This window comes from Tenrec ecaudatus, chromosome 12 (assembly GCF_050624435.1).
Source record: "Tenrec ecaudatus isolate mTenEca1 chromosome 12, mTenEca1.hap1, whole genome shotgun sequence".
Taxonomy (NCBI): Eukaryota; Metazoa; Chordata; class Mammalia; order Afrosoricida; family Tenrecidae; genus Tenrec; species Tenrec ecaudatus.
Genome location: NC_134541.1, coordinates 114,459,608 through 114,470,018, shown reverse-complemented (window position 1 = coordinate 114,470,018; position 10,411 = coordinate 114,459,608).

Below are 10,411 nucleotides of genomic sequence, written 5' to 3'. Positions count from 1 at the left end.
CCTTACTTTATGTATTGGTCTGTGTGTGTTGATTTTTGTGAGGAGTTGTCTTGTATGTTGACTTTAGGTGTGTGTGTTGTTGCTGTTGTTTTATTGGCCCTGGTACATCATTGAGTATTTTTTGTAGTGGTGGTCTTTTTTTGTGTGAGTTCTTTTTGTTTTTTCCTTTTCTTGGAATACTTTTATTTCTCTATCATATTTGAGTGATAATTTTGCTGGGTACAGGATTCTAGGTTGACAATATCCCCCCCTCCCCACCCCCTGTACTCTGTGTACATTACTCCATTGACTTCTTGCCTGCATAGTTTCTGGTGAGAAATCTAGGGTTATTCTACTTGCTGACCTTTTGTATATAATTGATCTTCTTTCTCTGTTCCCTCTTAAAATTTTTTCCTTGTCATTGATGTTAGATAGCTTGACTAAAATATGCTGGGGAGTTTTCCTTTTGGGAATCTTTCCTGGATGGAGGTACTTTCAGCTTCCCAAGTAGTTATCTCTTCCTCTTTTAGACTTTGAGGAAAGTTTTCTTGCCGGAGCTCTTGGACTATTTTCTGTGTGGATTTCTTTGCTTCTGGAACCCCTACAATATGCAGGCTCTTTCTCTTGATTGTGTCCACATTGTTCTCAAGCGTTTCTCGATCTCTTTTGCATTCTTTGTTCTTTTATGTTGGAATGTATAGATTTGTCATTGAGCTCACTAATTTGGGTTTCCATGTCTTTGATTCTGTGTCTTTGTTCTTTTTAGCATGGTGCTGTTCCTTTACAGTATTGTTTAATTCTGCTATTGTAGTGTTTGATTTCTGTGCTTTTGCTTGGTGTTTTTCTTCTACAGCATGTAGTGAGGTTACTGGCTTTTCTATTGTTTTACTTTTTCTCTCAGACTCTTCCTTCAATTGTTGCACATATGCAATTGTCATTCTTTTAAATATTTTTTCTGGTAAATCCATAGCCTGTTCAGTTTCAGGCATGATATTTAGGTCTCTTTGGTATTTGGTTATTTGTTTCTGTTCTTCTTGTGTGTGTGTGTGTGTGATATCTTCTATTGTTTCCTTGACCTCTTGGAGTCACTGTTTGGGGTGTTTGGGAGGTGCAGTTATGTGGGAGTGGTTAGATGTGTTAGATGTTCTGCGGCAGGATGGTGGACAGTTTGTGTTAAGTGTCTTTGGGGAGTGTTAGATTAGGTGTTATGGGGGTGATCAGAGTGGAAGAGGAAGTGTTAGCTGAGGGAGACAGGAAGGAGCCGTAGCCAAAAGAAGATGAGCAAACAAAAAAAAGGGGTGGTGGTGTGGTTGGGTAGTGTGGTAGTGTGGTTGGGTGGTGGTGTGGTTGGGTGGTTGGTTGGTTGGTAGGTTAAAAGAAGGGAAGCTAGATAACAAATGTGTGCAATGATGGAGGAATGGGTACTAATATTTTATAGAAAAAAGATTTAAAAAAATTTTAAATTTAAGAATAGTGTTATGGGGATGAGAAGGAAAGAAAAGGTTTGACAAGAAGAAAAGAGAAATGAAAGGATAGGTTAATACTGCTATGAAATAAAACTTTAGTACTTAGAGAGAGTCCAATTAAGGAGAGGGCCAGAGGTGAAAGTTTTAAAAATAATACTAGGGAAAATAATACTGGAGTAAGCTATGTCTGTTTGGGCTCTAAGCTTTGCCCAGGAGCTCTGTCTCTGTTGTGGGTGTTAATTTCTGGGTTGATGGTGTGTTGGGGACTAGAAAATAAACAAATTAACTTGAGAGTAAAACAGTACAGTAGTATATGTATGTATATATTTCCCTGTCCTGATGTATACCAACAAATGAGAAAGTCCTGATTGAATATGCATTGTAAGAATAGTCCTCAACTTTGTTTCAAAGGGCGGGGGGATATAGGAGAGATAGCACACAGAGCCACAACAGAACCAGCAAAAAGAGCAGTTGGGTCCCACCCCTTGTCCTGGGGGCGAGGCAGGATGGTGTGTAACAGCGGTCTTTTAATCAGTTGGGGAGTGTGTCTGGTAGTATATTTCGCTACCTTATGCTCTTGTAGGGTGTCGGAGTAAGGTTGAGACTACGGCTAGGGAGATTATTTTGGTGTTTCATATGGGTGCAGGTCCTGAATTCTTATGGTTTAAGTTATTAATCTTGAAGGAATAGTCCTCTGGTGAATCAGGTCAGAGGGAATGGGATTTGCTCTTTCGGATGGTGTGGCTGACCAGGTGGGGAGTGGGGGATGGGGTCTATACCTTCCACCTACTTAGGTGGCAGGATAAAGCCATGCCCTACTCAGAAGGCATGTGGCTTATATGAGAAGGCTGGGATACTGACCAGGGGCGGGTGTCCCCACACAGCTTGGTGAATAGTTAGGTACCTGCCCCAGTTGATGACCTCTCGGCTCTTGACTTTAGTCTCTGCCTCAAGCCTAAGTTGCCCTCTTGGGCTGAAGTTTCTAATTGTTTTGTTGCACTAATACTTTGTTAATGAGCCAGGTGTGTGTTAACTGCAGCTTAGAGAAGTTTAAGAAGGGATTGAAAGAAAGAGAAAAAGAGGACTGAGCGATACCTGGGGGTAGCTGGGTTAGGTTTGCTGATTTGGGCTGGAGGCCCCTGGGCTTGTGTGAAGTGTGGGCGTATTTGTGAGGCTTCTGGCAGGGTTTTCTCTGGTTCTTCCTTTTCCACGCTGAAAGAATCCACGCAGAAGCACTTTTGTAATCCAAGTCACTTTGATGAGGGAAAGGGAAGTCTCAGGTAGGATGTGCTATCTCTGGAAAGTGTGCAGGGCCCTGTGGGTGACAGCACAAGAGTTCACTCCTGAGGAAGGCCCCTTGAGGGGAGCACGGAAAACCGCGCGGAAGGAGCACAGAACAAGAGCAACTGCCCTTGGTCTCTGCTCTTCATGCCCGACTCCCCTACTTGCGGTGGCGTGGTCGAGGGCGTCAGCTGGTCTCATTATTAAGTTCACTGCAAAGATGAACCTAAGCCAAGCCAGGCCTGAGAGAAGAAAAAGGGGAAGCTTATTCTGCGCTTCCCTAGAGGAATTCACAGACTCTAGCAGAGAGTCAGGGAGGAGAGAGGGAGAGGGAGAGGGCGAGAAAGAGACAGGAGCCCTGAACTCCAGGGAGAACTCCACAGGCCCCATTGGGAGGATCTGAGAAGTCAGGGCTTATCTGTAGCCGAGTTTTAAGGTGGTGGTGGTTGGGGGGGGGGGAGAGGGTAAAGCAATAAAGGGAGTGGGTAGAAACCGCAGGTGGGCATATAAAGAGGAAGGGGAGAGGATTCTCAGCTTTGGGGACTCTAAATGAGTCTCCCTCCATAAAAATTCCGAGACAGGGTGGTGCTTTGATTGTCAGGCAGATGGCTCATTGATTCCCCCACCCTCCCCACCCTTTGGAATTATCTGCCTTGGTCCATGGGGGCAGGCACGCTCTTTCTAATGTCCTTTGACCGGTACCTGACCCAACACTACACTTAGGGACTGAGTTCAGGTGTATGTGTGATGTAATGTTGCTGGTGCCTAGTGTGCATGCCCAGGTTGACCTTCACCTGTGCCTAGGTGACCTTGGCCTGACATGCCCAGCTTTGCTTGTCCCTATAGGTGTCTGATATCTTTCCAACCCCTTTACTGTGGCATTGCCAGGTGATTTTCATTTAGCATGGGCATTTGGTGGAGACAAACCCACTTTATCCCTAATCCTCCTACCTTTCATATTTACTATTTATGCTGTTCTTTCTGATAATGGGGGTGACCCAGTGGGAGTGGAGGTATCCGCTTATATCTGCCTCCCACCGAGGTATGCTGCAGAAGGAAAAAGTCTACTTAAATGACAGTTTACTGTTGCCATTTCTATGTGTATTGTTATGTTAATCGAAGTCAAAGGACCAGGTGTGTGTTGGGTGCTACCCAGATAAGTTTTAAAAAGATTTTTTAAAAATCCCTTTGAATTTTTAAAACAAAAATGCTTAAAAAAAAAAGCTTTTGGACCTTTATGGGTGTCATAAGATTGGGGAGTTTGCTGAGCTATACCCCAGGAAAGGGAATTAGTTTTGCCAAGGGGCGTTCCCTGGGCTTGGGTTTACTACTTAATGCTGGTTGCAGGCTGCCCCGAGATGTAGCCCCATGCAGCTCAGTAGGCTGAGTAGCACAGCCTCCTGTTGGGAAACCAGGACTGTGGGGGCTGAACTCTTGTCCTGGGTGGAGAGCCAAAGCTGTTTTACTTTTATCTGCTCACCTACTTGCCATTCCACCGCTTCTGTGGTCAGCTGAGCGAGTGCTGGAGGGGCTGTTGGCGGCAGAGGGGTGCCTGGTTAGCAGTTGTTACTGCCCTTTTAATTTTAGTAGATTTGTGTCTATTTACCTTTATTCGGCTACTCCCGTGGCCTGGGAGATTAGAGTATCCCTTTCAGGGGCTCTCCTGCACTGGTTTCTACAGAGTCCCTCTGGTGTGTGTTCCTCAGTCGCCATCTTGCACCCAAATCCCTACAGCATTGTACTACAAGATCGATCTTGAAATGCCCTTTTCTGAAAAAAACAATGAACGTGACACTATTCCTCTTGGTCTGCCATTCCAGCTTTGTAAACCATAAGTACCAGTCCATTTTAGTTCACTAACAACTAGGCTATTGATCTTTATGTGATTCATTTCATTTTTAATGGCTTCTAATTTTCCTAGATGCATAGTTCATACATTCCAAGTTCCAATTATTAATAGATGCTTGCAGCAGTCAAGAGCTTAATCAATGCACTGCATCGGGTAAATCTGGTGCACAAGACTGCTTTGAAGTGTTGAAAACAAGGATGTTGTTACCTTGAGGACTAAGGTGTGCCTGGCGAATGCCATTGGCTTTTCATTTGTCTCAGATTGATGTGAAAGTGGACATTGAACAAGGAAGACCAAAGATAAGAATCAATGCATTTGGATTATGGTGCTGGCAAAGACGGAAGGTACCGTGGGCTGCCAAAAGAACAAACAAATTTGCCTTGGAAGAAGACAATCGAATGCTCTTTATTGGTGAGACTTGGTTTCACCGTCTTTAGACATGTTATCAGGAGAGAACAGTCCCTGGAAAAGGGCTTCATGCTTGGTAAAGTAGAGGGGCAGTGACAAAGAGGAAGGCTCTGGACAAGTTAGATCGACAATTCTCACGTAAGAGCAGTCCTGAGGATGGCGCAGGATCAGGCAGTGCTTCATCCTGTTGTACGTCGGGTAGCCGCGAGTCAGAGCTGACTTGACAGACCCAACAGCAGCAAATTTTCCCTTAGGCACCATATGCAACTCCGGCAAATGCCATGCAAACTCTTGAGTAGCTCCCAAATCAGAAACCCGCACACAAAGAGAAGGGAGGAATAGACAGGCAGCCCCACTGAGACACAGCGCTGCTCCCTGAAAGCATCTGGTGCCTTCAGGCCACGTGTGAACTTGTCTTTCTTCTCTTCTGTGCAGGTCAGCCGGCGGTAGCAACCCAGCATTGTCGGCCGGGCAGCCCAGTGCCATCTTTCTCCTGCGCAGTGGCACCACACGCGTCTTCCAGGTGTTTGGACACAGTTGCCTTTTGTTTTGAGGACACGGGTTAAGATTGGGAGAAACGCTTCTCGGGGTCCGCATCGCATTACTCATGAGGAGGTAAGCTTACCGTCACCCCGAGTGCCCAGAGCAGGGCTCACTGTTGCCCAGCTGCAGCGGGTGAAAGGCTTCAGGGCAGCATCCTGGAACGCATAGGCTTTCTTCTGATGCCCTTGGGCACTTCTCTTCATGTTTCCTATTTGGACAATGTTCCATGATCGCTGATTTGATAGCTCTGTCAATTAACCTAAGATTGGGACTGCTATGGTCATCCCATGGTAGGCTTTTATGCTGTGTCGAAGAATGCGAGTATTACTTTCTTAATGGCATTTAACCGGTGGGTCCAAAACATGTCACATATGCATATTCTGATGTATTTTTATCCACAGAGAAAGAAGTTGGCAAATGCTGTGGTGTTTGGATTTTTTAAAAGTCAACAACAAACCACCCAACCTCACTTGATCAATTTTATTTGGGCTATTAGCAGAGACTATTTTCCACTAGAGACTTCTTACATCAAGTAATAACTGAACGTTAAGCAAACAGATCATCAATTATTAAAGTGTAGTTGCTATTAATGTAACTCTTTACAGTTCAGTAGCTCCAGCGTTTGGAACAGGATGGTAAGCTAGTTAAGAGCATCTAATAGACAAACTAGAAATATAGCCATACTTCCAGCTAAAATTTTCGGGGATTTATCTTTAAATTTTCCACTTAGGCATGAATATTGTCATTAAGAGAGAAAGATGTAACATCCTAGGCTCATGTAGAAATGTCTGATCAAGATGCTCTTGAAGGCAAGCCAAAGGGCTCAGACAAAACCAAAATGGACCTTTAATACCAGAGCAGGAATTCTTTTATTGACCAAATTCAAGTCACTTTTTAGTTCTTAGCATGCTTTATTTTATTATTTGAATACAGGTAATAGATATGCCTAGGTCAACACATTTTTAAAAATGAGAGTGAAAACTCGTAATCTCATTGTACTAATAAGACAAAAATACCACAAGTGGGTGCCTTTATTATATTTTATTATTATTTATGGTATTGCCATTGAGTTGATGCCAATTCAAAGTGACCCTCTAGGACAGGGGAGAACTGCCTCTTAGTTTCTGAGACTGTAACTGTTTATGGGAGTAAAACTCTCTCTTCTCCCTTCTCTGGAGTGGCTGGTGGTTTGGAATTGCTGAACTTGCATATTACAGACCAATGGAGTGACTGGTGGTTTGGCATTGCTGAACTTGCATATTACAGGCCAATGGGTAACCACTATGCAACCAGGGACCCTGGGTGTCTTTAACACACAGAAATGTATTTGTTCACAGTTTTGGGAGTCTAGGAAGGTCACAGGCCAATGGATGGAAAGTCCTGTGGATCCAGTGGCAGAAGCATCTCAGTGCTGGCAGGGGTCTCCACGGAGCTCCTTCAGCTCTCAGGTTCTAGTGTAGCTCCATGTGTCTTATTCACATGAATGTCTCAGAGGGAGTGAGTATGTGTCCCGTCTCCAGCGAGCTATTTATCTCCGTAGTGCTTCCAAATGAGGTCATCCAGCTGTGACCTGATTGACAGGCTAAACTCCACCCCTTCACTCTTAAGTCTCAAATTGACAACAGAGTATGTAACTACCACAGGAAGCTTCATAAAGCATGTATTTTCCATTGGCGCTTCTCATGCTTACACTCCTCTTTTAATACCACAAAGATGATTGGCTTGAGACATGTCTTGTACTGACATGACCCCATAACATAAACAAGAACACCCTATTCCTAAATGGATGTCATCCATAAGTGTATGGGTTTAGGATCTATAGAACTTATTTTGGGAGGACACAATCCACAAGACCATCTCTGTCTATACCTAAACAACCTCCCCTGACAACTAACCACTGCCATCAATTTTACTTATTCCTTGAGTGTCTTTACATGCATCAGCAAATATTAATTTCAACTTTTTTCCACAAAGATCTGCACCTTGGGATTTTAATTTTTGGTTTTTATTAACTACCTTTCCCTGGCCACAGATAAAGAATGTCTTCATTCTTTGTTTTCTGTGTCATAGTTGTATGCAACCATTTTGTGGTACCACATTTTATTGAACCGGACTACAACACATGGGCATTGCATGAGTCCCTGCGTGGTGCAAACAGCTGAGTGCTTGGCCTACGATTTGGACCCGCTCAGAGGCAGCTGAGAACAAAGGCATTGTAATCTGCTTTTGGAAACCCTATGGAGCAGATCGACTCTGCACACACGAGGTCGCCATCCTTTGGAATTGATTCGACTCAATGGATGGATATTGGGTTGTTTCCAACATTTAGAATAAACTGCCACAAGTAGCCTTGCACATGCATATTTTACACATATTCAGGTTATACGTCTAGAGGTATAACTGCTAGGTCAAAAGTGGTCATGCCTTTTTACTTCTGATGGGCATGGTGCCCCTTTGTGCTCCCACCAGTGATGTCTGCGAGTCCCTGCTTCCCCAAGGCTGGCTCATGCGTTTTGAAGAACTGCTAAAGTGGACACTATTCTGCAACATCGGCTTTGGGATGGAGCATCGCAGATTTACTCCTTGTTGCCGCCTTTGCCTCGCGCCAGCTGAAGGGCTGTAGGAATGTTGTTTAAGCCCACTGTGCTTTTTAAACACCCTCGTTGGTGAAATGTGCCTATAAGAAAGAGTCCCAGGAGCTTGGCGGGTTCCCTGAACGAATACATGCAAAACGCCACATTCATTTCAGCACACGAAGCTGTCGTGTTGTTATGCTTGTGAGTTGGTTCCGACTCCTAGTGACTCCACATACAGTAGGACAGAGCACACCGGGTCCTGTGCCATCCTCACAATCTGCACCATGTTTGAGCCAATCATCGCAGCCGCTGTGTCCATCCGTCTCCTTGAGAGCCTTCCTCTTCGTCACTGCCCCTCTACCTGACCAAACATGATGTCCTTCTCTAGGGACTGGTCCCTCCTAATAACATGTCCCAAACTGGAAGTCTCACCATCCTCTTTTCTAAGGAGCATCCTGATCCTGTGTTGCAAGGCAGATGTGTTTGTTCTTCTATCAGTCCATGGTCGATTTAATATTCTTTTCCAACACCGTGACTCAGAGGCATATTCTTGTTTGAATTTCCTTATTCATTGTCCAGCTTTTACATGCCAATGAAACAATTGGAAAGACCATGGCTTGGTAGACCTTAGTCTTCAAAGTGCCATCTTAAATACATATATATAAACACGTTAAAAAGTTCTTTTGCAACACATTAGCCCACGCGATACATAATTTTCAATACACCTGTTGCTTTTACGGGTGCTGATTATGAAACGAAGTAAAAGGAAACCCTTGACAACTCTACCAGGCGGTTGCTTACTGGTTCTGCTGTGAGGGTTCTTGTTTTCTTTACGCTGAGGCGCAATCCCTACTGAAGGCTGTCGACTTGACCTTCATCAGCAAGGGCTTCAATTCCCTCTCGCTTTCAGCTAGCACAATTGTGTCATCGGCAAACCTCAGGCTGTTCACGAGACTGCTTCTAGTCCTGATGCAACATTCCTCTTCACAGAGTCCAGCTCCGCACCTTGACCGGATAGCTCAGCAGACTGACTGCGTATGTCGGAAGCACATGCTACTGTTGCTGTTTCTGTCATCGCGTTGGTTCTGACCCCTAGTGACCCTTCGTATAACAGAACAAAACATGGCCTGGCCCTGCACGGCCTTCACAATTGCTGTTCTGTTGGAGCCCATTGGTGTAGCCACTGTACCAAGTCATCTCGTTGAAGTGCTTCAAAATGTTACCTGCTCTTAAGTGGCTCAACTGAACAATGCCATCTAGGGATGGTTCCATCTTTGTCTCTGATAGGTCACGGTGTGAGTTAATGCCCTTGTCGTAAAACTACAAAGACACCAATCATTTTCTTGGAAGAGGAGGACTCTTGGAGCCAGGAGATGGATCCAGTACATCCCCTCTATTGGATGTGATTGAAAAAGGGAAATAGAGGCTGCAAGGGAGTTGATGAAGGTAATGGGGCACAAGCAGACATTCTGCAGTGAGTATTGAAGACGGAAGACAAGCCTTTGGGCATGTGGTCATTGAACTTGGTTTGCTCACAGAGACACCCACGCTGAGTGTAGCAGTACTGACCACCTTGGGCACTGCCTGGTATAAGTTATCACCAGCACAGCAAAAGAGCTACAGCAACAGTTCTCAACCTGTGGGTAGCCACCCCTTTGGGTGTGTGTGTGTGTGCCCCAAATGACCCTTGTACAGGGGTCGCCCGATTCATAACAGTAGCAAAATTACAGTGATGATGTAGCAATGAATATAATTTTATGGTTGGGGGTCGCCACCACATGAGGAACTATATCAAAGGGTCACGGCATGAGGAAGGCTGAGAACCACTGCTCTAGAGAATCCTGAGCTGGGGAAGAGCTAGTTGGCTGGACCAAGTGGAGTTGAAACACAGATTGATAGCTGAAGGAACTTTCTCTGAAGTTAGACAGCCCTTGGTTCAAAGTCTGATTCTATTGCTTGCTAGCAAATAACCTAGGAGATGCTCAAACTTATGAGCCTGGTTCCTCATCTGTCACAGAGGTTTAAGTGCCACACAAGAGCTGTTCCCAGAGTGTTTGTTGGCTCGCAGGGGCTGTGAGCACTGCAGGATGTGAAGGTCTCAAGGCACGTATGAAACCTTAATCAATGTCCGCTGTTCTTTGTGACATCACTGGACAAGGACTTTGTGTGTGTGTGTCTTTGGGACAGAAGAGGGAGTCTGAGGAGGTTGTAGGTTAAGGAATTCAAGTAATAAAATCAGAAAAGGCACATTTGGATGGATGTACAGCTATAGAAACGGGAAAGTGCCTCTTAGCACGCACGTTATCCGC